The sequence below is a fragment of the Papio anubis genome, chromosome 5 (assembly GCF_008728515.1).
Source record: "Papio anubis isolate 15944 chromosome 5, Panubis1.0, whole genome shotgun sequence".
In the NCBI taxonomy this organism is placed as follows: domain Eukaryota; kingdom Metazoa; phylum Chordata; class Mammalia; order Primates; family Cercopithecidae; genus Papio; species Papio anubis.
Genome location: NC_044980.1, coordinates 128,637,892 through 128,662,177, shown reverse-complemented (window position 1 = coordinate 128,662,177; position 24,286 = coordinate 128,637,892). Strand labels below are relative to the sequence as shown.

Sequence of the window (24,286 nt, the reverse complement as noted above, 5' to 3'; positions counted from 1 at the left end):
ACAAATAAAAATTTAAGTAAAACCCACTTGCCTGACTATATGAATATCTGGCACTTGGAATGATGTGGGCACTAAGATGGGCTTTGAGAAAAAGAATGCGGAACATTTTGTGTCACGGGAAAGATTTCTTTCCAGAAGTGGGGAGCAGATCTTGTGTATGAAGCAATATTTTCTTCCCACAATGATGATCTCAGCATATATATTCAGTTTGGATTGAATCATAGTCAGAGTATACTTTAAATTCCCAAATCCTTGTCAAGCATTGTTGCCTTTATATTTAATAAAGAAAGTCTTTAGAAAAAAAACTTTGATATTTATTTTTCTTTATCAACATTTATCACCCATTCTTACTTTTAGGGAACTTTTCAAATTTTTGAAAGGAAATCATCCTACTATCCACTGTTGATTGAAGTGTATTTCACCAAGAGTGAATTGCTGTTGAGTCATATCCTAAGAGTGTGTTGTTACTTTTAGTGGGATAATTATACAGGTGCTTCAGAAGACAACCCTGTCAAATTGTTATTGTATTGACACATTTCCCTTTCAAACAGAGCTTTCATTTTCAATCCAGGAAAATTTACTAATATTAAACTTGTATAATCTGACCTCCTCCCCTCCTCTTTGACTTTGTCTTCTGCTACCTCCTATATATATTATATATGTATGTGTGTGTATATATGTATGTGTGTGTGTATGTATATATGTTGTCTTTAACAAGTAGTGGTAATGATGTGCAAATACTTCATTGACCCCTGAGCATAATACTCCAGTTGCACTTGTTTGAATTATTAACTAGAAAATTGTGCTAGAAACTGAATTAATACATCACAACATTGCTTATACCACATTCATAGCATCCCTGGTATTTTTCTTAATTGCTTGCAGGTTGGAGTTAAAGCATTATTTAATTATAAAAGGTAATAAATTTGAGCAAAAGCTCCTTTTCACAAATTCAGATTCTTCTAAAGTCTGGAAGGCATAAAAAACCTATTTTCACACAACCTACATTTAATTCAGAATAATTTTTGCTATTATTCGGTAGAAATATGTTGACAATTGTAATTATTGTATTCCGGAATTAAGCAGAAAAAAATATATCCAAATAGCTTTTAAATCAAATGCTTTGGTTCTAAAACTTTGGTGTGCATCCTCTTTTAAAGTAGAAAAAATGATGGAAGGCATATCCAAATAGAGTTCTGTGGTTGCTTGATGCAATAGAATCTCCCTTAGCAATGTTTTGTCTGACTCTCAGGCCAAATCACACATTCTTCTAAATAGAGATCAATTAATGTAAAATAATTTTGGAGTACACTACTTAATTTTCTGCTATTTCATGGTAAAAGACTGTGAACTTAGCCTCCGACATTCCCCCCACTGCTCTAGCCAGTCTTCTCCTTGGCTGATCCCCCTCAAGTCCCCAACCTCTAAGTACTGGAGTGCTCCGCAGCTCAGTCCCAGGAGCATTTCTTTCTACCTGCGCTCATTCCCTTGGGGTGCCATCCCATCTCATGACTTTAAGTGCAGTCTCCTGTGTGATTGATCCAGCCCTGGAGGTACAGTTCACTTGAACTGCAGATGTTTATATCCAGCTCTCTACTCAACTCCTCCTTGATTTTAATAGTCCCCTCATACGTGTCCACAGTGAGTTCCAGATCTCCTTTAAAACTTGTCTTCCTACCTCAGTGAATAGCAATTCCATGTTTTCAGTTGCTCAGGCCCAAAACTTTGGAATCGTCTCTGACTCCTCTATTCTCTTTCACATTCTACTTCTTATCTGTCAGCAGAAGATGGGTTGTAGAATTCTGAATACTTCTCAATGCCCTGACTACCACTATCTGGGTCCAAGGCATCACTGTCTCTCACCTGGAGTGTGCAGCAGGCTCCTAGTGGCCTCACCACCTCTACCTTGCTCCCTACAGTGTCTCCTTAGTACACAGCTAGAGGAGTCCTGTTAAAATGTCAGCTCATGCCACACATCTGCTCAAAACTCTCCAAAGGTTTCCTCTCACTCCGAGTAAAAGCCAAGTAAGTCCATAGAAGGACCTATGCAGTCTCTCCCAATACGACCTCCTCCCCTCCTCCCCTCCTCTTTGACTTTGTCTTCTGCTACCTCCTTCCTCCTTCCCTCTGCCCTAGTCATAGGGGTCTCCTCCTTGCTGTTCCTCAAACCTTCCAGGCCCAGTCCTACCTTGGGGCCTTCATACTCACTGCTCCCACTACCTGGAATACTCTTTCCACAGATATCTGTGAGGGTCACTCCCTTTCCTTTTTCCGGGCTCTACTCAAAGGATACTTGCTTTATTTTCTCCTTAGAACTAACTGCTGTGTTGCTTATCTGTCTCTCTCCTTAGAAGGTAAGCTCCAGGCAGGTAGGGATTTTGTCTGTTTTGTTCACTGCTGTATCCTGACTACTTAGAGTAGTGCCTGGCATGGTGGGTACTCAATGCATAATTATAGAGGGGATGAATGAATGAATGAATGTTCCATCATCTACCAAAATTGTTCCAGTAGGCAGAGGATAGGTAGGGAGATAGATACATCAACCTATCGATGATAGATAGATAAACAGATTGATTGATTGATTGATTGATTGATTGATAATAGCACCTATGGACAGGTTGGTATAACCTGTCACCACCACTACCCCCCTCCGCCCCCATCTAGGAAAAACAGCACAAGTACCAATATAGACTTACAGATAGAACTCTCCCATTTTAGGCTAAAGACAGCATGTAATCATTATACATTTTCAATTTCTCAGAAATTAAGTATTAAATAACACCTTTCATTTAGACATCTTAAAAATGTGTTACCGAAAAAAGAGTACTGTAATTACATAGATTTATACATCACTGTTTTACATCAGGTAGCAATGAAAGGCTTAATAGATTCAAGATCTCAGTGGCTCTTGACACATTTGTATTGAAACATAAAAATGCAAGATAAGCTCAAGCAGCAGTTTGACATTTACAATATGTCATTGAAGCCTTGGAAAGTCTATCGTTGCCTGGCTTATTAGCATAAGAAAAAAAGTGGGATGACATGTAGGCTATGAGCACAATCTCACGGTGACCTTGGACCAGTCAGTCATCTCACTTAACTTCATTTGGTTCTTCCTGTCTCCGTGGGCATATCATGGTTGAACAGACTATTCAGGGAAGGCACTGAGAAAAAAGTGAGCCTCAATCTTGGCGGTTAACCAGAAGTGTTTTCCTGAGGTCACAATGCAAGTGACACATGTGCTCTGTGTTGACCACACTTAGAATGTAAAGGCAAGTGTTTTTTATGAGACTGAGCCTTCACACACTTGCCAGATGTTTAGCGTGTGGCTTGGATGCCCTGGTCTCTTACTGCCATGCCCCTCAGCACCTTAAATCCCCTTTGCTGATGTCCAGAGTCATTGTGCTTCTTCCTTTCAAAACCAGCTCCAGGAAAGCCTGTGATCACAGTTTACACAAGCCGCTTCTTCCAAGGTTGTTGTTTGTCTTTTTGGAGAGGGCAAAATGAATGAAGTCCCCATGTTGAAATTTCAGGAATCAACAAGCCAGGTTCAGCCTCTGTGGTTTGGACTCAGAACTTTGACTGCCAGTGCTCTGGAGATAAAGTTGAGTATGACAGACACAACCCATGCACCCCAAGCATCTTCAGCATATAACTTCTCTACTTATTAAAATGAACTCTGCTCCGTGGGTCTAGAGACTGGAAGAAGCTCCAACAGGCCTTAATCATGTTCACAGACTCCTAGATGACCTAAGAAGTCATTTAGTCTAACTCCCTCATTTTACGCATGAGGAAATTGAGGTTTCAAAAAGTCATCTGCTGATCTGTGAGCTTCTCAGTACAGATTCCATGTCTTAATTTTTGTGCGTACTTGGAAATGCCCAGACTACCTTTATTGTAAAAGACCCTGTAATTCATTCTGCACTTCCTCTTAGTCTGGAGTTGTAATATTTGACTGAGCTTGTCGGTCAGGATGCTCTAAAAATGCTCATGCTTAAGGAATATAAATAATATAGAATACTTAAGAAGAATTAAGTTGGGCCTGGAGGAACTAACTTGTCACTGCCACTAAACTGGAGTAGCCCCATGACCACAGGCACCAAAATGGCAAAACAGTATACTCCGCTTAACCAAAGAGAAAGCATGGTGTGTGGAGAGGACCCTAGTTGGGGAAAGGTAGGTGTGAGTTTTAGCCCTAGACTTTGTCACAATTCAGACATTTCACTTTGGGCAAGTACTTTATCTCTTTGTAAAATAGAAACCTTCTTAGTGAGTAACAAAACTATTATACCCTAGAATATGACAGGTATATGAGCAAAGGACATGGGTAATAATTTTGCTTTATAGATGAAATGCCTCACTGGTTCCGTGTCTCCTAATCTATCACAGGCATGGAGAAACGTTGCCTGGAAAGACTGAGGGCAAAACTTGGGCTGTCTTAATGCTTTCTTGTTGTTTCTGTGGCCAGAAAATGGACAATAGAGCAGGGACCAAGAAAATTCCTCCCACACCCAATTACAGAGGTGGACATAAATTCCACATTTGGCCAAAAGTAGAACCCTACTCCCCTAGCAACAGAGATAGTTCCAGAGGATAGGTGTGTGAACAGGGCACAGCCAACCTGAGTTCTTCCCTCAGACTGAGCCACAGATCTTGGGAATTAAAAGTCTTTTCCTCTAGGAATTAAGAAGCTGCGATGATGCAAACTTACAGTTACTGGTGGCTACTTCTCTTAGGCCCATAGTGGAAACCCATTTATAGGAGGGGAGAAATGGCCAACACAGAAATATGCACAGCTGAGAACAAGACGGTGTTCTAGGACCATGGTTTAAATTCCTGGATCCAGCCGTGTCTGAAGACGTTTAGTTGAAAAATTATCTTTTTTGCCTGGACTAGTTTCAGCTGGGTTCCTGTCACTTTTGTTTAAAAGAATTCCAAGTAATAATATATCTTCTCATTCTTCAAATGTAGAAAGTGAGGCTCATATGGAAGGAATGACTGATTCAAGGTTATACAGCTTGTTGGAAACAAAATCTTGATTTGAAGTCAGGTCTACTGATTTCAATTCCAACGCATTTGCTACTACACTGAGCTTTATGCACTCTCTCGGGAATTATTCCACATTTTCTGAATAATAGTATAGTTCTCTTCCCCTACCATACTACATGATGGAAAAATCCATTCATTTAAGCAAAAGATAGAGGACCATTTCTGAAGGATTCTAAAATATGAGACGAGAGCTTAGATTAGTTGATCTGTGTCCAGGTAAGTTCAAAAAAAGATTCAATCATGTCAGCATTAAAGGTAGAAACCATGTGTTTCATTCTTTTTTTCCCCCTCCAATGGAAGATCTACTCTGTTCCAGGCATAGCAACAGGGTTTTTCATGGTTCATAAATAGTTGTCTCATGCTAGACTTCCTGCATAATGGAAACACAATAGATATGTGAAGGAAAGATGAAAGGAAGGAAAGAAAAAAAGGAGGAAGGATGAAGAAAAGAAGAAAGAAAAATAGAGTGGGTTTCAAGTAAAAATTGTTTTTCCTACTGTTCAACGGAGCTTACATTTAATAACCAGTATCTTACAGTGATCTGAAAATATGTCTATAAGACCTAGTCCACTGGGCAACTACTGCTTTTCTTAAATTGAACCGAAGAAACTGTGAGAAGAGAAACCTCAAGGCCGAGCCTCAGACCACAAGGTCATCATAGTAGGGCTGAAGATTAGGAGCAAATGAGGTAACAGAAGATGGTAACACTCGATAAATACCCTCACTGTAGTAGTTCTGTGAACTGGTCATGACGAGTCTCAGTCATCACTAGTAATATTCGTTTGCAAGGGCTGTATATTAGAGTAAATTGTGTAGAAGTAAGCAGTTCCTGGATTTGGTAACACCATGAATAATGTTTTAGTAAACTTGAACATCTAATGATGAATACATTTTAAGATGATTCTAACTATTGTTTAGTATGTGTCATATCATTCTTTGTGATCAGATTTTATTTAAACCACAAACAGGATGCAGACAAATGGTGAAGAAAAGTTTCAGAGTCAGAAGAAAAGATGGTTATCGAAAGAATTTGTTTTCCATGACTTTGTAAAAGTATTCAACCACTTGAAAACTTGCTATTTTCTAGTTTCAAATTCAGTAATGAAAGGCAACACCCTAAATGATTCCTTAGTATCATAATCACGCAACTGAAGAGTGTCTTTTCTCATGCTGTATTTAGTTAAAATTTAGACATTGTGAAAAAGGGAAGGGAGGGATGTTTCATTATTACCTTAACTGAATTAACCAAATAGAATATGCCATGTGAATTCAGGTATTAAAATAGGATTTTCAGACTGGGTGTGGTAGCTAGCACCTGAAATCCCAGCACTTTGGGAGGTGGAGGTGGGAGGATAGGGCCACATAGGGAGACCCCGTCTCTACAAAAACATTAAAAATTAGTTGGGCATAGGGGCATGCACCTGTGGTCCCGGTTACTCAGGAGGCTGAGGCAGGAGGATCGTTTGAGCCCTGAAAGTTGAGGCTGCAGTGAGTTGAGATCATGACACTGTCTTCCAGCCTGGGCAACAGAGCGAGACCCTGGGAACAGAGTGAAAAAATGTGTTTTCTTTGAGAAAGAAATCTTTAGTTTAACATATGGTAAACTAGAAGATCCAATTTTAGTTATAAATGGGTTTTATTGATGTTTTCATCAACAGTTTTTTATTCCAAGCATAGTACGTTATAGTAACTATTTTTGAACTTTTGAACTATTTAGAAAACTGAAGTATGAAATCGGTTAAGATAAACTCACAACACTGACATCAACTTGCCATGCAATTTATTGCTGAAAACTGGATAACCTGAGTGGCTGGTTCACTGTCCAGCAAATTGTTAATGATTTCTTATGTCTGTTCTTCCATCTGCATGTCTCTAGGTCCACGTCACTGTCTTTCTGAGAAATACTAAAGCCTTGGATTTGCTAGTTAACAACAACTTAACTGTCTTTTTATGAGACACCTACAATAACACCACATGAAATTTTCACCACTGATTCTTTAAGTCAAGGGTTCATTCCACAAATATGTGCCATTCACTGTTTAAGATCCTGAAAATAGAGGCAGACCAGACAGAAATGGTCTCTGCTTTTGAAATTTTTATTCTTGCAGAATTAAAAGAGGAAGAAGCAAGAAATATGCAAATGAATAAATGATTTTAGAGGTTGATAAACATCAAGAAAAAAAACATGTAATATGACAGAACGTGTGGGAGGAGGAGAATATGAATGGGGTCAGTTAGGAAAATCCTTACTGAGGAGGTGATATTGGAGCCCAAACCTAGATGACAAGAAGGAGCCAGCCTGTGTATTCCAGTTTGGCAAAACAGAAAAAGCAAAAGCAATGGTCTGGCATCATGTGGGAGGAAAAGAGGGTAATAGTGAGGGAGAATGGCAAGGCTAGAGAATGAAGCAGGATCCCAGTGTGCAGGGCATCACAGGTCATGGGGTATGTTGAAATACAGTTCTAAGAGTGTTGGGAAGCCATTAAGGATATTCAGCAGGGCAGCGAGATCTAATTTATGTCTTTAAAAGACCCCTCTGGCTGCTGGTGGATACTGAATCATAGGGTGCAAGCAAAGAAGTGAGGAGGGCTGCTGGCTGTGTTTTGGTAGGCTGGAGTCCACACAATGGCGCCAGGCAGAGCAGATGCGTAGGAGCTGAGATCCAGCCCTTGCCCGTTTACCAAGCTCCATGTCTAGCCTGGGACTGTGCTCACATGTAGAAAGGGCTGTCTTTTTTTATTGCATACAAAGCACCATATGGAAGCTGCCTCAGAGGTGGGAACAGGGAAGAGGAGATTGCAATAATCTTTGTAAGGATAATAGTGGTGGTGGAGAAAGAGAAAGGGGGGTGGATTTAGGATATGCCTGGAAGTAGAGCTGACAAGACATTCTGGTGGATGAGATGTGCAGGGTGACGGGAAAGGAGGAATCAACCGAGAGACTTAAACTCATAGGAGGATATGCTGCCCCTGACTAAGGTAGGGAAAATTAAGAGTGGAGTGGTTTATTTTGTTGTTGTTGTTGTTTAGTAGGGAGGGAGGGAAGAAGAATTCAGTTTAAGCTAGGTTTGATCTAAGATTCATGTTAGATGTCAACAATCGGATTTATGAGTTGAGGAAATTTGTGACTGCATTAAGTGTAACTCAGAAGTGCAATACAATTATATCCTCCTCTCAGATCTTCTTCATGACTGCTGACCTACTGTGGGATAGGGGTTGACTGGGGGAGGGAACTAGAGTTAGTCCAGCCTGGGATTCTTCTTCTGAGGGCAGCATTTAAACAGGTGCAATCTCTCAGATGTTCAGCCCATCACTCTTCTCCAAGATGCCAGGAGCCTATCATGCCCTCCAGCAGGGCGGGGAAAGAGTCTTTGTGAATTTTAGTGTCTTCTGCCTCCTCTGAACTCCACAGTCATGCACCTTATTTGCAAAGCCCTGGACATCACTGGCCCCGCTGGCATTCACTGTTGAAGTTGGCAGCTAGTGTGGCATGGTGAGGGCTTGGTGGATGCTCTGGGACTCCCTGGCTGACTCAGCCCCATGTTCGATTGCCCTGCGCACCCCTCTAGCTGTCTGCCATACTCTTCACCCAGCTCCTGGTTCAATGGCCCACTGTGCCCCTTGCAGCCACAGGCCCTGTGAATGTCCACTAACTTTCCACCTAGACATGGTCCACTGACACTTTGGCAATATGTGGGAATTTCTGCATCCCATCCCTACCACAGGGGACCTTAAGGTAGCTTAGCTACAATCCAGCCCTGTCTCTGCCCGACCCAGCTGTGCCACTGATTATACTCTGATATGTTTGCCTGCCACCTCCTTCCCACTGCCCAGGTTGGTGGCATAAAGGCCAGTTGGGTGATGATCTCTCCCAGAGCTCCTAAAATAAATCAGGCAAAAACTCTCCTCTCAGCATTCCCCTGAAGATTTGTAACCCATATTCCCCTGACTGGCCAGAAGTTCAGAGAGGGGAGATCAGCACCCACATGTCTGCCTCTGATCCCTTTGTACCAGATAAGCTGGGCTTCCAACTTTTACTCCTCCTGGTTCGTTCTTCTCCTGCCCGGGGGCAGCAAGACCACAGCCCAATCATCAGAGTCAGACCCTCATTTCTTCCTTAAAAAGATACTAAGGATGAGTTGAAATGAAAAAAAAAAAAAAAACAAGACACGTCATAATTTATCTGAGGACCATTGTTCATGAAATTTCATTAAATCTCTTTGAATATTAAATCCTAAAAATATTAAGGATTATAAACATTATTTTCAGTCTCACAGCTACATCTTGATTGCTGAGGAGGTTGGAGAAAAGGTGATCTGATTATTGATAAGGGAAAGAAAATCTGTTCCTATTTAAACATGTTACAATTATAATGTGATTTTGTAGCTCAGGGAAGCTATCGATGCTGCAGATACCATTTGAGTCATCAGCACGTGGATAAGTAAAGCCATGGACTGAATGGGAACATCTATATCACGGAAGAGAAGAACAGCAAGCTCAGGACTGGGTCCTGGGGCAATCCGGTAGGTAGAGACTGAAAAGTGAAGGAGCCCCACAGAAGACTGAGAGGGAGCAGTGCATAAGACAGGAAGAGAGTTATTAGCAAGAGGTGCTCCTGGGGCCAGGAGACTAGCAGGTTTCCAGAGGCAGAAAATGCTGGTTGAATTAATTGTATCTAGGATGCCAAGCCTGTAGAAGAATTCTAACCTACACTCTGATCCTAACCCTGACCCTGACCCAGACCTTCATTTTTTCCTTAGAAGGATACACTGAAAATGAGTTTAAATGGAAAAAAAAAAAAAAAAACCCACAACTAATAATGTATCTAAAAGGAGCATTGATCACAAAACTCCGTAAAATCATGTCACCATTTTTAATCACAATGATACTCTATTTAGCAAATGCAGGGCTCTTTGAGCCCAGCTGGAGCCCCACCAGGATGACTGAAGTCATGAACACAGGCGCTGGAGTTCCCACACTGGTGCTGAGAACTTTTAGAGTTGTTGCACAGGATCCCCAGTCTGCTTCTTATGAAGTAGCATGAAGAACAGAATGACTGTTTCTTTCTTTGCTTTGCTTATCTTTTTCTGAAATCAACATGGAAAACATGTTTGTCTTTCATCCTTTCAGGCAGACACATGGTTTTGTGGGTGAGGCTCCTGCTGGGTCCTGTGCTTGGTGTCTCAGGCATTCTGGCAATGGCAGGAGCATAACCAGAGGTAGAGCCACCTTTTCCCCCAAGAGGAGCAGTGGAATTAAATCCCTGGGGTGTGTGCGATGCCCACGCCCTGTTGCCTCTCCCTGCCATTGCTCTGAGTTCCTAGTGCCCACCACCCCTACCCTGACCTCCACTCCCAACAGTGACATCCCTACAGCCGTAGTAGGAATGTTATTCCTTTCTTCCACTGCATTTTACATATTTTGTCAAACTGAGGATATTTAGACCATGGAAAGAATAATCAGAAAATAGTGTTTGAGTTCAGAGTTTGAATTAAGTGTTTACTTTGATGGTCAACCAGGGAGGCAGAATGAAGTAGGACAAAGAAGGTAGGTTGAATCCTGGCTCTGTCTCTCACCAGCTCAGCGAGCTTAGAGTAATCCAGTGGGTTAGAGCCTTCTCTCTAACTTGGACTGAGCTTCTAGAACCCATTACAAGTCATGAAGGAAGAAAGGAGTTTGTCGTGACTGTGGGGAGGAGTGAGTCAGGAACCATGGAGAGAGTTGCCATGAAGCACTCCATCCAAGGGAGCAGGATGGAGAGGTGGAAAGAGGCAGAGGTCAATAGTATGCATTTGGGGTCAACCCCAGAGAGAGTTAGCAGATGTGAGGGGTGCATGGGAAGTGGAAGCTACTGCTGTCTCTGAAGTGCTGAAGCACAGAGCCCGGTCTCCTTTGAGATGGAGACTGCAATTGCATGAGTCAAGCAGTAGTGGGAATGCCAGGGGGCTGCTTAGGGTACTGGGATGCTCAGGCACTGAAAAGTTACCTAAGTCCTCTCTACCTCTGTTTCCCTGTCCACAAACTTCAGGTAACAATGCCTTCCTCATAGAATTGTTACGAGGTTTAAGATGAGATAATCCTACAAAATATCTAAGTCTAGAGCTGGCTCATAAGAAAGGTTAAAACAAGTCTCATTGAGCCACAACTGACTGAATGTTTTCATCTGAGCTCCTTCCTTAACTTCAAACTCAGCATATTAAAAATCAACATCACAGTACCAGGACTAAGGTAGTGTTCCAAGCCTTGTTCTATGCTCATTATTTCCTGATATCCCACAGAAACAATCCAGATGAAAAGCTATGTATCCTCTCTGGGGACTGGAGTAGGCAGGTCTTATCCCCACCTGTTTGAGCAGACTTCTAAGGTGGCCCCCAAGGACCCACATCACCTAGTGTTCATATTCTTGTACAATCCTTCCTCTCAAGTGTGAAGTGAACCTAGTGATAGGATGCCACTTCAGCGACGCAGTTATAAAAGATTCCAAGTTCTCTCTTGCTAGCAGATGTCCCTATTGCCTTCTCAGTGTGCACATTTTGGTGAATCCAGCTGCCACATTAGAGAAGTCCATGTGATGAAGGAGCCTTCAGTGCACAGCCAGGGAGGAACCAAGATCCTCAGCACAGCAAGTTTGGCAGGAGGAACTGAATCCTGCCAAAGCCGTGTGGGCTTGGAAGCAGACCTTTCTCCCAATGGAGCCTTTAGAGGAGACCACACCACCTTTGTCAACACCTTAACTACAGCCTTGTGGGAGACCCTGAAGCAGAGGAACACGTAAGCCGTGCTCAATTCCTGACAGACGCAACTTCTGTGCAATAATAGATATGTGCTGTTTTAAGCTGCTAGGTTTTGGAATAGTCTGAATGCCGCAATAAGTAACTAATCCATCAACCCTGTTATGCTATGAAGTTTTAGTCTGGGATGGCACAGTCAGGAAGAGAATCAGGGGAGGGCTGGTGAGCCATCACATCATAACAGGCAGGTTACCTGGGGTAACTGTTTTATTACATCACTAAAGCAAGAGCAGGTTGTTATGGAGAGGAAGAAATAGTCAAACAATTCCTAAAGATAAAAGGTACCATAGCACAACTAAAAATATCTCAGGAGTAATAATAAGCACACCTGAGCTGCCATTTTGATTTATAATAAAATGGTTCCAGTCAAAGGAACCTGGGCTCTTTGGAGAAATGACTGCACTGAGGCAAGGACTGAGGCAGAAAATAGACAAGATGTGCCTGAAGTGTCTTGTAGTGCCAGAAAGTAATAAGTACTCAAAAAAAAAAAAAAATCTCAAAAGCCACATTGAAGGGGCCAAAGGGAACACAGGAACACAGGGGCTCCAGTGACCAGCACTGGAACAATTCGAGCAACAAAATAAATAAAGCAGTATTGGATTATAACCCGAAGTATAAAATAAATATCTATGAACTCTTAATGATATAAATGATAGAATGAATAAATAAATAAACAAACAAACAAATAAATAGGAGAAACAAATATCCTATGCAGAAGAATTCCATATAATTATGTGGATACTCAGCCCTCGAGGAAGTGGAGCATACCTCGCCTCCACTTTAGTGTGGGCTATGCATAGAGACTTCCTTCCAAAGAGTGCAGTGTGGAAAGTAGGGGGAAAGATGAACTTTGTGGTGGAGAAACCTGACAAACACGACCTTGGCCAGATGATCAACGTCACATCAGCAATGATAAATTATGTGGATAATATGTACCTTTGATATGATATAACAAAAATAGCACTTTACTTCTGTGGTCTTTCTCCAAAAACACATAACCCCAGTTTAATCCTGACAAAAACGTCAGGCAAATCCCAACGGAGGGACATTCTACCAAATACCTGACCAGTGTGCCTTGTAACTGTCAAGGTCATCAAAGAAAATCTAAGAATTTTTTCTGAGACAGGGCCTCACTCTGTCACCCAGGCTGGAGTGCAGTGGCACGATTTCGGCTCACTGCAACCTCTGCCTCCAAGGTTCAAGTGGTTCTCCTGCCTCAGCCTCCAGAGTAGCTGGGATTACAGACAAGCACCACCATGCCCTGCTGAATTTTGTATTTTTGTAGAGATGGGATTTTGCCATTTTGGCCAGGCTGGTCTTGAACTCCTGACCTCAGCCGATCCACCCACCTCTGCCTCCCAAAGTGCTGGGATTATGGGTGTGAGGTATTGTGCCTGGCCCTAAAGTCTAAGAAATTATGGCCAAGAGGAGCTTAAAGAGACATGATGACTAAATATCATACGGTGTTCTGGGAAGGATCCTGGAACAGAAAAATTACCAGCTATCATCTAGTAATAGGTATGTGGTCTTGGGCAAGTTACTTGACATTAGGTAAAATTAAGTAAATCTGAATAATTCATGGACTTAATTAATAATCTTATGTCAATGCTGGTTCATTAAGTGTAACAAATGTACCCTTCTAGTAGAAACTGGATTTGGGGTATGTGAGAACTCTCTGTACTGCCTTTATAATTTTTTGGTAAAAAAAAAAAAAAAGCTGTTCTAAAATAAAAATTTAATTAAGTAGCAAAAAAGAAGATGGGGAGATGCTGAGGAATGGCGAAGAGTGTGGAGAAGAACAACTGAAACCAGATGACTGGTTTTAGGATCTGGCAGTGGTTGCCAGATCTTGGAAAAAGAGAAGTTGAATGGCTGTATCTGGGGTAGAAGAGTTTTCATGGGCCGGGCGCGGTGGCTCAAGCCTGTAATCCCAGCACTTTGGGAGGCCGAGACGGGCGGATCACGAGGCCAGGAGATCGAGACCATCCTGGCTAACACAGTGAAACCCCGTCTCTACTAAAAAAAATACAAAAAACTAGCCGGGCGAGGTGGCGGGCGCCTGTAGTCCCAGCTACTCGGGAGGCTGAGGCAGGAGAATGGCCTGAACCCGGGAGGCGGAGCTTGCAGTGAGCTGAGATCGCGCCACTGTACTCCAGCCCGGGCGACAGAGTGAGACTCCGTCTCAAAAAAAAAAAAAAAAAAAGAAGAGTTTTCATGGAAACTAGAGTTTAAATTGAATTTTTACTAACTTAATTTTAGTGGGAAATTAAAAAACCACTTTATGAGACTTTGTCATTTGTATATCATCTTTCTTTCCCAGGGCTTCATGTGCTTGTTATGTGCTTTTTGGAATGCATATTTACATTTTAAAAGTATTTAAAATTAAAATGATCACTGGTTTAAAAAAAAAATGAATAGAGGCTCTTAAACAGCAAATGGGAATCTTTGGATAATGGAACTGGGAATGAAAACACCCAATCCAAATGTTCTACCAGAAATCAGTACTAAAAAGAATAATGATAAGACATTTAAGAGAAAAAAAAACCAAATACATGAAAAATAAGTTTATAAAATTTTGACCCACATACAGTAGGAATTATAGTAGGAGAAAAAAGAAGATTGGAAGTCAAAGAACTAACAGAAAACAAATTTATTGAGTTGGAGAAAGTCATCTTAAGATCTAATGAGCCAACTGCATGCTGGTCAGGAGGAATCAAAGGACAGCCACAGTGAGACATATCCTGGTGAGATTTCTGAATTTCGAGGATGAATATCATGTAATTACAGTCTTAATCCTGAAATTACAGGCTATTAAGGAATCAATGAGAATGAGCAAACTACTTAACAAAATCTACGCAACGCTGTTCATGCTGTGTTCAAAAGATGGCTCCTTATCTAGCAATAGCTATGTGATGCCGGGCAAATTACTAGACTTCTTAAAGCTTCCATTTCCTCATTTTAAAATAATACTAGTTGGGTTCAAAAGTAATTGTGGTTTTTACCATTACCTTTAATGGCAAAAGCAGCAATTACTTTTGCACCAGTCTAATAATATCAGCTACTTCCACTGTGCTGCGTGTGGGTCAGACACTGCTCTAGGGGCTTTCTAGGTACTAATTAATTTATCTTCCATCACAGCCCCACGGTGTAGCTTATAAAATTACCCCATTTTTACAGATGAGAAAACCAAAACACAGAGAAGTTATTTGCACAAGGTTATGGAATGGTAAGTGGCAGAGACTGTCTCAAGTCTGCACTCATAACTACTTTGCTATAAATACCTTTTATATGGCCTTGTGTGGTATTATGAGGATTCAGTGAGATAACGCATTAAAGATGTATAGCATGGTGACTACCATACAATGTATTCGATAATTGCAGCTACTATCTGTTTAAAAGGTGAAGCAAATATTCAACTCAAGGAGTTAGAAAAGGAATGATAAGATAAATTTATATCAGGTAGAAATTAACAATGAAAAAGCATAAAATGCTAAGTTAGGAAGATAAAAATCACACACAGAATTGATAAATAAAAGCAAAACTTGAATCTCTGAAAAAAATCAAATATGCAAGTTTCTCACAATTTTTATTAAAGAGAAAAGATGGGTAAAATGCACAATATTACTACTTTGTCATGTCTGGGATTATTTCCTACAAAAATGCACACAAAAAAATTAAGTAGAAAATGTAATAGAGCAATTAAAACAGAAGAAATAGAAAACACCGACAAATTTTCCTCCATAAGTAATCATTCCCAGATTTTATAAATGAGTTCTGTCAGAACATAATTGATTCAGCAAATAATTCTAATTATGGCCAGGTGTGGTAACTCACACCTGTAATCCCAGCACTTTGGGAGGATGAGGCTGTAGGATCGCTTGAGGCCAGAGGTTGGAGACCAACTTGAGCAACGTAACAATAGCTATGTGAGGGAGATCCCATCTCTATACAATTTTTTTTTAAAATTAGCTTGGTGTGGTGGTGCGTGCCTATGGTCCCAGCTACTCAGGAGGCTGAAGTGGGAGAATAACCTGAGCCCAAGAAGCCAAGGCTGCAGTGAGCCAAGATCATGCCACTGCACTTCGGCCTATGTGACAGAGTGAGACACTGTCAAACAAAAAAATTCTAATTACTACGTCTTGGGGACTGTCTTGTCACTGGCTTTGTGGAAATAAAAAAAGAGAAATCCTTTCTATGGAGGAGTGAGGAAATATTGAAAATTCTCATACTATTTAAACTCTTCCTAACTCACTTTTTATGTGCCCCAAAAAGAAGGCACATAAAAGGAAAATGAAGAATGAACTCCCTTAGGGATGGACATGATCTAAGTAAAATTGCTAATGCAGCCTCTTCCCTTCTGAGAGAGAATCTGGCTTTTCCATTCATTATTTAGCTCTGTTCCCCTACACACTAGATGAAGATGAAATATCAAGCAGGCCTAGGTGGCAAAGTGTCTGGGCTGGGATGACTATAAACGAACTATCCATTTTTAGTGGAGTGTCACGGTCTTGGGCTCTCCTGAGTGCAGGGGCCTTGGAAGCTGTCTGTGGAGCTCTTTCACCAGATATTGGCTCCTGTGGGGCACAAAGCCTTAGGCCAGGACATGTGCTGGGCCTCCCAATGGAAGTCGTGCTTCTCCACACCCAAGTCATCACCTGGAGCACTAAAGAGAATGGTGCCTGGACGACTTCGTGGGCCATTCCCACTGAAGAGGAGCACATAATGCTACCACCCTGGGAACCTGTGTTTCATCCTTTATTCAAAATAAAGGAAGAACAAATTGATTCCATCAGTGTACTAAAACTGTAATATAGTATGACCAAATAGAACTTATTCCAGGAATGTAAGGATGGCTCAACATTTAGTAATCAATTGAAACAATGAATCACACAAGTTAGTGGAAAGAAAACTCATGATCCTGATAAAAACTTGAAAGGCATTTGTAAAATTCAGCTATCATTTCTAAAAAGAATTTGGAGAACTAAATATTCAAAACTCTTCCCTATTAGGAAATCAATAGCAAACATGATATTGATTGATAGATGATTAGTTTAGATTCAGGGAGTACAACTGCAGCTTTGTTATATGGATTTATTGTGTAATGGTGAGCTTTGGGCTTCTGAAGTGCCCATCATCCAAATAGTGACCATTGTACCCAATAGGTAATTTTTCAACCCTCACCCCTTCCTCCCCTCTGCCCATTTGGAGCCTTCGGTGTCTGTTGTTCCCATCTTTATATTCATGCGTACCTATTGTTTAGCTCCCACTTATAAGCAAGCAAACACGATATTTAATGAAATATATTGAAATGAAAAGCATTGAAAGCATTCCCAGTAATGCGAAGGAAATGTCAACAATCACTTTATTACCACAATTGCATTCTAAAGTCAATCTAGAGCTGTAAGACAGCTCATTGGAATAAATTAGAGTCCAGAAAGACACTTAAGAAAAATTAAAATTTAGTGCTCAATAAGGTGGTAGTTCAAATCAGTAGGTAAAAGAGATATTTAGTCAGTAATAGTATTGACCAAACATAGAAGAAAAATAAATTAGATTTCTTCTATACCCTCAAATAAACTCCAAAAAGATTAAAGATTTAATTGCTGAAAATAAAATCATTCACAGACTGGAAAAATAGAGATAAATATGTTATATGTGTGACCACATAAAAACACAGTCAGAAAACACTACAAGCATAACAATAAATAGAAGAGAATAAATGTAATATATTTGAAAAACAAAGATATACAAAGAACACTTAGAAATCAGTAAGCAAAAGATTAATATACCAACAGAAAGCTGGGCACTAACAGGTAACTCACAAGTGAAGAAATATAAAAAAGCAAGAATTCATTAATTTATGAATTCAATACATATGTATTAGCATCATAAATTTGCCAGACACACCGACCAAGGTTAATAAAAAATCACTGTCCAGTGTTGATAAGGATGTCAGAAGTGGACATTCTTAAATGTGACTAATGCGATTATTATAAATTACAAATTATATTATTATATGTTAGAACATCTTTCTGGAGGGCAGTTTGGCAGAATGTATTGAAAGTGAAAGGATTACAAATACTTGACCATTCATTCCAAATCTAGGATTTATATTGTCAAGAGTAGATGTGAGCCCTGGAACTGGGCAGTCATCTTATAGCCCCAAGGGGAGGGAAGTCAACCCACAGAGTGGAAAAGGAGCCTGTCCTCCACAAGATCTCAGACCTGCAGATCTGACCACCCCAGGGCCCACCGTATCCACAGATGCACTGTTTTGTGAGATGGCAAATTTCCTCATCACTCTAGTCAGTGTTAACTGGGGTTTTGTGATTTGTGGTCAATGCCCTCTTGACACAGGGCTCTGTCCTTCCCTTCAGACCCTCCAGCCTCATCTTCCACTTCTTCCCAACAGCCACCTCTGCAGTGGTCAGGCTGCTTCCAACCCTGCCAATACCTTGATTTGCACTTCTGGTCCCAAGATTGTGAGAGAATAAATTTCCGTGGCTTTAAGTCACCTAGTTTGTATACTTTGTGATGGCAGCCCTAGGACACAGATACAGCTGAGGCCTAGAATCCACCTCCCTCTGCCCCAAAGGCATACTTTGATTTTCTGCTTGTATTAAGTAGACTTGGAATACAGCCTATAGAGTATGGGTCAACAGAAATGGAGATTGATTTATGGCCTTGAAGATAAGAACACAGGCTCTGGGGTCTGGTAAATCTCATTCAAGTTGCCAGCTGTGTGTCTATGGTAACTCTCTTAGCTTTTCTGAGCTTCCATTTCCATATCTACAAATAGGGTTAATAAAGATTGTTGAGGAGGCTGAGATAATATATATAAAGTGCTTAATATGTTACCTTGTGCACAGGAAGATTTAACAAATTCTAACACCTTAAGGCCCCAGTGTAATCCAGAACAAGAGTTCTCATCCTCTCGTAATTAGATGGACATCAATGAATTGGCCACAGCAAAGGGCAGGGAGTCGGGGGAGTCCCATAGTCTCTGAGAAATACAGGGGCAGGTCTCAAGTAATGATGGACTATGCCAATGGGAGGATGTGAAATTCCATTTATAAGGATAGCCCAGGTTGTTATTAACCAACAACAGTGAGGAAAGAGAAGTGAAAGGAAGGAGGAAAGAAATAGATCCTAGGTCTTGGAGCTCAGAGAAAACTATGTGGGGTGACACAGGGAGCAGTAGCTTCCAAGGGCAGCAGACACAGGGCTTGCTCAGGCAGGATGTGAGGGAAGGGGTCCTGGATTCCCCTTCGTGGAGAGAAGACCCAACCAAAGGACAGCATAACCAGTGGGGCTTACCCCATCACACTTTGTTAGAAAGTAGTGATCTAGAAATAACTACTTGATTAGGAAATTAGCACTTGAGGATTCTCATAACTAGTTATCTCTTGGCTAATTGGAGTGAAAGGCAGAACGGGTTTTACTTGGAAATGTAGTGCCTTTTTTTTTTTTTGGTCATTTTATACTGTGCCTTCCTAGAACACATAACCATTTTGTTTTATTCCTAGAGAAATAATCCATGACATATGAGCTTTTATCACAAAAAAATCAAACTTCATCTTTGGCACAAAATAAATGGTTGATCATTGTCTTTTGTCGTTTATTGTAAAATATGTTATCTATGATAACTCTTGATATGCATCCCACTCCAATCTTCTTGATATTTAAAATAGGTGAGTAATTGATTTCTGAGTGTGGTGTATTTGCTCTGTAGCTTATTTGCATACTTACATTTTGATACTGAAAGAAATCCTAGGAGCTAAACCTCAAAAGTTGTAGACTTTGCCTAGATAAACATCTGCTGTTTTAATGGTATTTTGAACTGCAGAGCTACCATTTAACAACCCTGTATTCTTTTATTTTTTATAACTGAGTGGGTGGGGAAATGGGAAAGAATTCTAAAGAACCAGTCACTTCACCTTTCTCCTTCTCTCTGCTTCATCCTTTGCAGAGGAGCTCCTGCACCACCCAGGCCTTCCTCATGCATTAGTGTAAGAGTCCAAAGAAAGAAGAGATTGAAAAGCACTTCAGAAATTCTCAAACCCTACACCAACATAAGGGACTACAGAACTGCAGGAGGATTTACTCCCTTGTTGTTAATCACTTTTTAAATGTGTTCCTTGTTCAGGTAAATGTGACATCTGCTTTTTGTTTGTTACTTGTCTACTGGGAACCATGTATTGGTAATTTCATCAATAACACACATTTAATAAATGTTCACAAAATTAAATGTATTAGTCATTTATTCATGTAAGCAGGAATTCCTGAGCACTCTCTATAGACCATGCCCTGAGAACACAGTGATGAGCAAGAGAGTCCGTTGTAGTGTCCACTGTCGTGGAACTGACATTCTCCTGGGAGAAACACACTGAAAGAGGCACAGGGCAGATGGCAGTGATTGCTGTGGTCAGAGAGGTCTTGCTGAGGAGGTGGCAGTTGAGCTGAGTACTAAAGGATGAGAACAGGTCACATAGGGAGGAGCTGAGGAAGAACTCAGCAGGCAGAGCTTAGCAAGGGTAAAGGCCTGGAGGATGGAAATGAAAAGAAACTGATGTGATGGGAGGGTAGCAGTGACGGACTATCAAAGAGTGAGGCATCTGGACCAGTCCAGACCACATTTCCAAATGGAAACATGCCTCATTCCTGAGAATATATCCCAAATGGAGCACTCCTCTCTTTGATGAGGAAGGGCTGGGTGAAGGCCCACATTCCTTTCTCTAAGTGAGTGAGTGCTGGGGGTGCATTGGTGCATGGAAAGGGTAAGTAACCTGCCCAAGGAGCACCAGTGGCCGTGGATCACTTGACCCTGAGCCAGCTCCTGAGGGTGGCAGGGAAGGTGGGTGACCCAAGGCCTGCTGGTCAAGCCAAGACTTAGCTTGTTAATTCACTCACTTTTCTCCTAACTTCAATATGTGGGACTTTTCCTAGTACACCAGAGCCAGCCTGACATATCTTTGCTGCAGCTACGGGTTTCATTGAGAGAAGATCTTTGGTTCATTGGACCAGCGAGCTCACTCCACAGAAAGCCTCAGGAAATGACAGACCCCCACCACTTCAGATAATCTGGCAGTCTGTGGCCCAGGTCCCCTGCTCCCTTCCCTCTGTCCAGATGCCTGACCTAAATAACCAGGTGGGGAATGGAAGAAAAGACACCTGAGCCACCAACCCCTAGCTCTACCCTTGCCAGGACTGGAAGATAACAGATGATGTCTTCAGAAAACGAGGGCTGGGGTGTGGGAACTCAGCCAGGGGGTGGCCAACTTTTCCTGTACAGGGGCCGGATAATAAATGTTTAGGCTTTATGGGTTACATACGGTCTCTGCCACACATGCTTCTTTGTTTTTATTGGTTAATTATTTCTTTATAAACTTTAACCCTCTAAACCCTTAAAAAGGTAAACACTGTTCTTAGCTTGTAGACCTTACCCTCAACCTGAAAAGTGGATTACAGTTTGTTGGCCCCTAACCTAGGCTGCTTTGCCCTGACAAACTTCAAACCGGAGGCTACTTAATCCAAGTTAGGGCTGGAGGAGCTATTTCTTTTAATCTCTATGGGAGTACCCTGAGGCGGGCCTTCACTGACAACTGCATCTCAACATCCCTAGATCCCCATTCCCACTTTCCACATGACCATCCTCACTCTCCGTCAGTGAAATGGAAGCTGGGAGAGGCCAAGCAATCCCCCAAGGCCATGCAGCTAACAAGTGGTAGAGGCAGGACTTGAACTCAGGTATTCTGATTCCAGAGTCACTGGTCTTAACCACTGTGCTATACTATCACCTGCTAGAAACTAGAGCTGTGGCTTTCTCTTTCTGGGCAAAGCCCCCATCTGTACAACAGGTGGGGTGGTGTTTTCCTCAATGTGAGAGGAATACCTGATGGCAGGTGAAACGATTCCCATGGTTCACACACAGAGCATCAAATAATATTGATTCACAGAATGAAAAGATGATTGTCTTTTCACATCTCTCTCAAGTCTTCCAATAATGTCAAGGAAGAAGGTTTAGCCTGATGTTAATGTATCTGTAAAATCTCTCCAAAGCATGCTAATTTTCTTTTCTTTTTTTTTAAACAAGAACAGGCTTTATAACTCAGGGTCCTCAGTAGGCAGTGATAGCTAGCTAGAATTTTAGTAGCACTGCTGTACTATTATTGTTACTTCTCTTCTTAGTTTCATGGTTTTATTTTTTATTGCCTTTTTTATTATTTGCTATTTATGAAAAATGTTAGTGTTGCCATTGCTGTGATTCTCTTGTCCATTTCTTCATAGTTATAAGATTGCTGCTGAAGCTCCTGCCATCACACTCAAATTGGAATTAAGAGGAAAGACGGGGTTCAGCCACTTTTGTCTCCTATTACCAGGAAAGCAAAAGAATTTTACATACTTTGCATTGATCGAAACTTGCTGCATGGCTACACATAGCAGCAAAAGAGGCTGAAAAAGCGGGTGTTTGGCTGGATACATTGGTACCCCAAACTAATCAGAATTCTATCATCAAGAAAAAGGCATACATCCAGTGCTCTGTAACAAAAGTGTTTGCCACAGGCTGGGAATCCTTTGAATTTTCTCTTCAGTGTCTGCAAAGAGCAGGGATGGAAGTCAGAGACGTGGAAAGGCTTAAGGAAATTTAGTAAAAAGCCTGTTTCTCTTTACCTTGTTTACCACCAAGACACTCCCTTCCTCATAGTGCAGTAGAAAACTGACAGTCATCATCACTCCTAAGGAACAATACACAATGAAAAAAACAGTATTGTCATAGTCTTACAGTGGTGGCAAGGAAATCTTACGGGTTTGTCCCCATTGGCTATTATAGCTCAGAGTGCTAAGCTAAAGAACCCCTCACCTTTTCAATCTACTGTGAAGAGGCTATATTTACTTACCTGCACATACCTCCAAATATGTACCCTAGAAATCAGATTTGAAGTCTTATAAATTCCAGAAATGGGAAGTTCTTATTTCAAAAACTACTTTTCAAATTAGTGTTTTAATTCAACAAGCATTTAGTGAGTGCCCACACTTCCCCAGGCACCTTCTTAAGTGCTGAGAATATAGGGGTGAACTGGACCCATAAGGCCCTGGAGTATATATCCTGGTGGGAGAGGCAGATAAAAGATCCGCGGAAAAATAGGACCTCAGGAGGATTAACAGCTGAAATCAGGAGACAGACTTCTGGGCTTGAATACAAATTCTGCGGCTTCCTGGCTTTGTGTTTTGGGCAAATTACTTGCCTCTCTATGCCTCAGTTTCTCCATCTGTAAGATAATAAGAATAATTATAACTTCACAGAGTTACAGTGCGACTACTTTTTTGACTCATGATGATTAAACACAGCCATATTGAAGGGTCAGAACACTAAGATGTAGACAGTGTTTTAAAGGGTAAAAAAATGGTGATGACAAATTACTACCCACCTCATTTGGTGGCTGAGTGTATTACATGGCTTAATGCATGTAAAGTGCTTAGAAATGTTGCTAGTATGGCCAGGCGTGGTGGCTCATGCCTATAATCCCAGCGCTTTGGGAGGCTAAGACAGGTGGATCATAAGATCAGGAGTTCAAGACCAGCCTGACCAACATAGTGAAACCCTGTCTCTACTAAAGATACAAAAGATTAGCTGGGCGTGGTGGCAGGTGCCTGTAATCCTAGCTACTCCGGAGGCTGAGGCAGGAGAATCTCTTGAACCCGGGAGGCAGAGGTTGCAGCGAACCAAGATTGTGCCACTGCGCTCCAGCCTGGTGACAGAGTGACACTCTGTCTCAAAAAAAAAAAAAAAAAAAAAAAAAAAAAGTTACTAGTATGTAGTAAGTGCTCAGTAAATGTTAGCTATTATACTATTTCAAGTACTGGCTTTTCACTTGATGTCATGCAGTGTTATACAAGGTCTCTAAAGATACTGAGGAGTCCTCAAGGCCAATTTTAACAAGCATGGTTGCCACATTCTTGTGCTTATAGTTGAAGATTTCTTCTTTCAGACACTTGCACAAAAGGATACTTCTAAGATGCATTTGCATTAGGTGGCGAATTTGATCCTGGGTATGAAAAACATTGAGATTTGAGAATAAAGGATAGTTAAGACTGAGGTTGCAATTACTAAAGGAAAACCCCAACAGAGAGAAGTGAAGTCCTACAGTATCACGCACCCTCCCCTGACCCACTCGCTCTCCCCAAACACCCGTGACTGGCTATATTTTATCAGCATTTCCCATAAAGTCAAAAGGGAAAATACAGACCTGGGCTTTCATGGAAAGTATTCTCATTCTCACAACCAGAATCCCTGCCTTTAATTTTTTTTTTTCTTGGTTTTTAGATCTTTAACTTTTCCTTCAGCACTTCAGTACTCAACTTTTTGAAAATCATCTTTTCTGAGGAATGATATTTCCTGGCACAACATCATCTTTGTCAAGTGACTCAGTTTGATTTTTTTGTTTG

General features: G+C 41.2%; 1 long non-coding RNA gene across 1 annotated transcript; it reads right to left on the bottom strand.

Moving 5' to 3' along the window:
* Window positions 1–9,907: 9,907 nt before the first annotated feature.
* LOC103885433 lies at window positions 9,908–13,009 on the bottom strand. Its single transcript, XR_001903793.3, has 2 exons — window positions 11,392–13,009; window positions 9,908–10,135 (listed from the first exon to the last, which is right to left on the bottom strand). It is a non-coding gene; the product is annotated as an uncharacterized LOC103885433 (long non-coding RNA).
* Window positions 13,010–24,286: the final 11,277 nt, after the last annotated feature.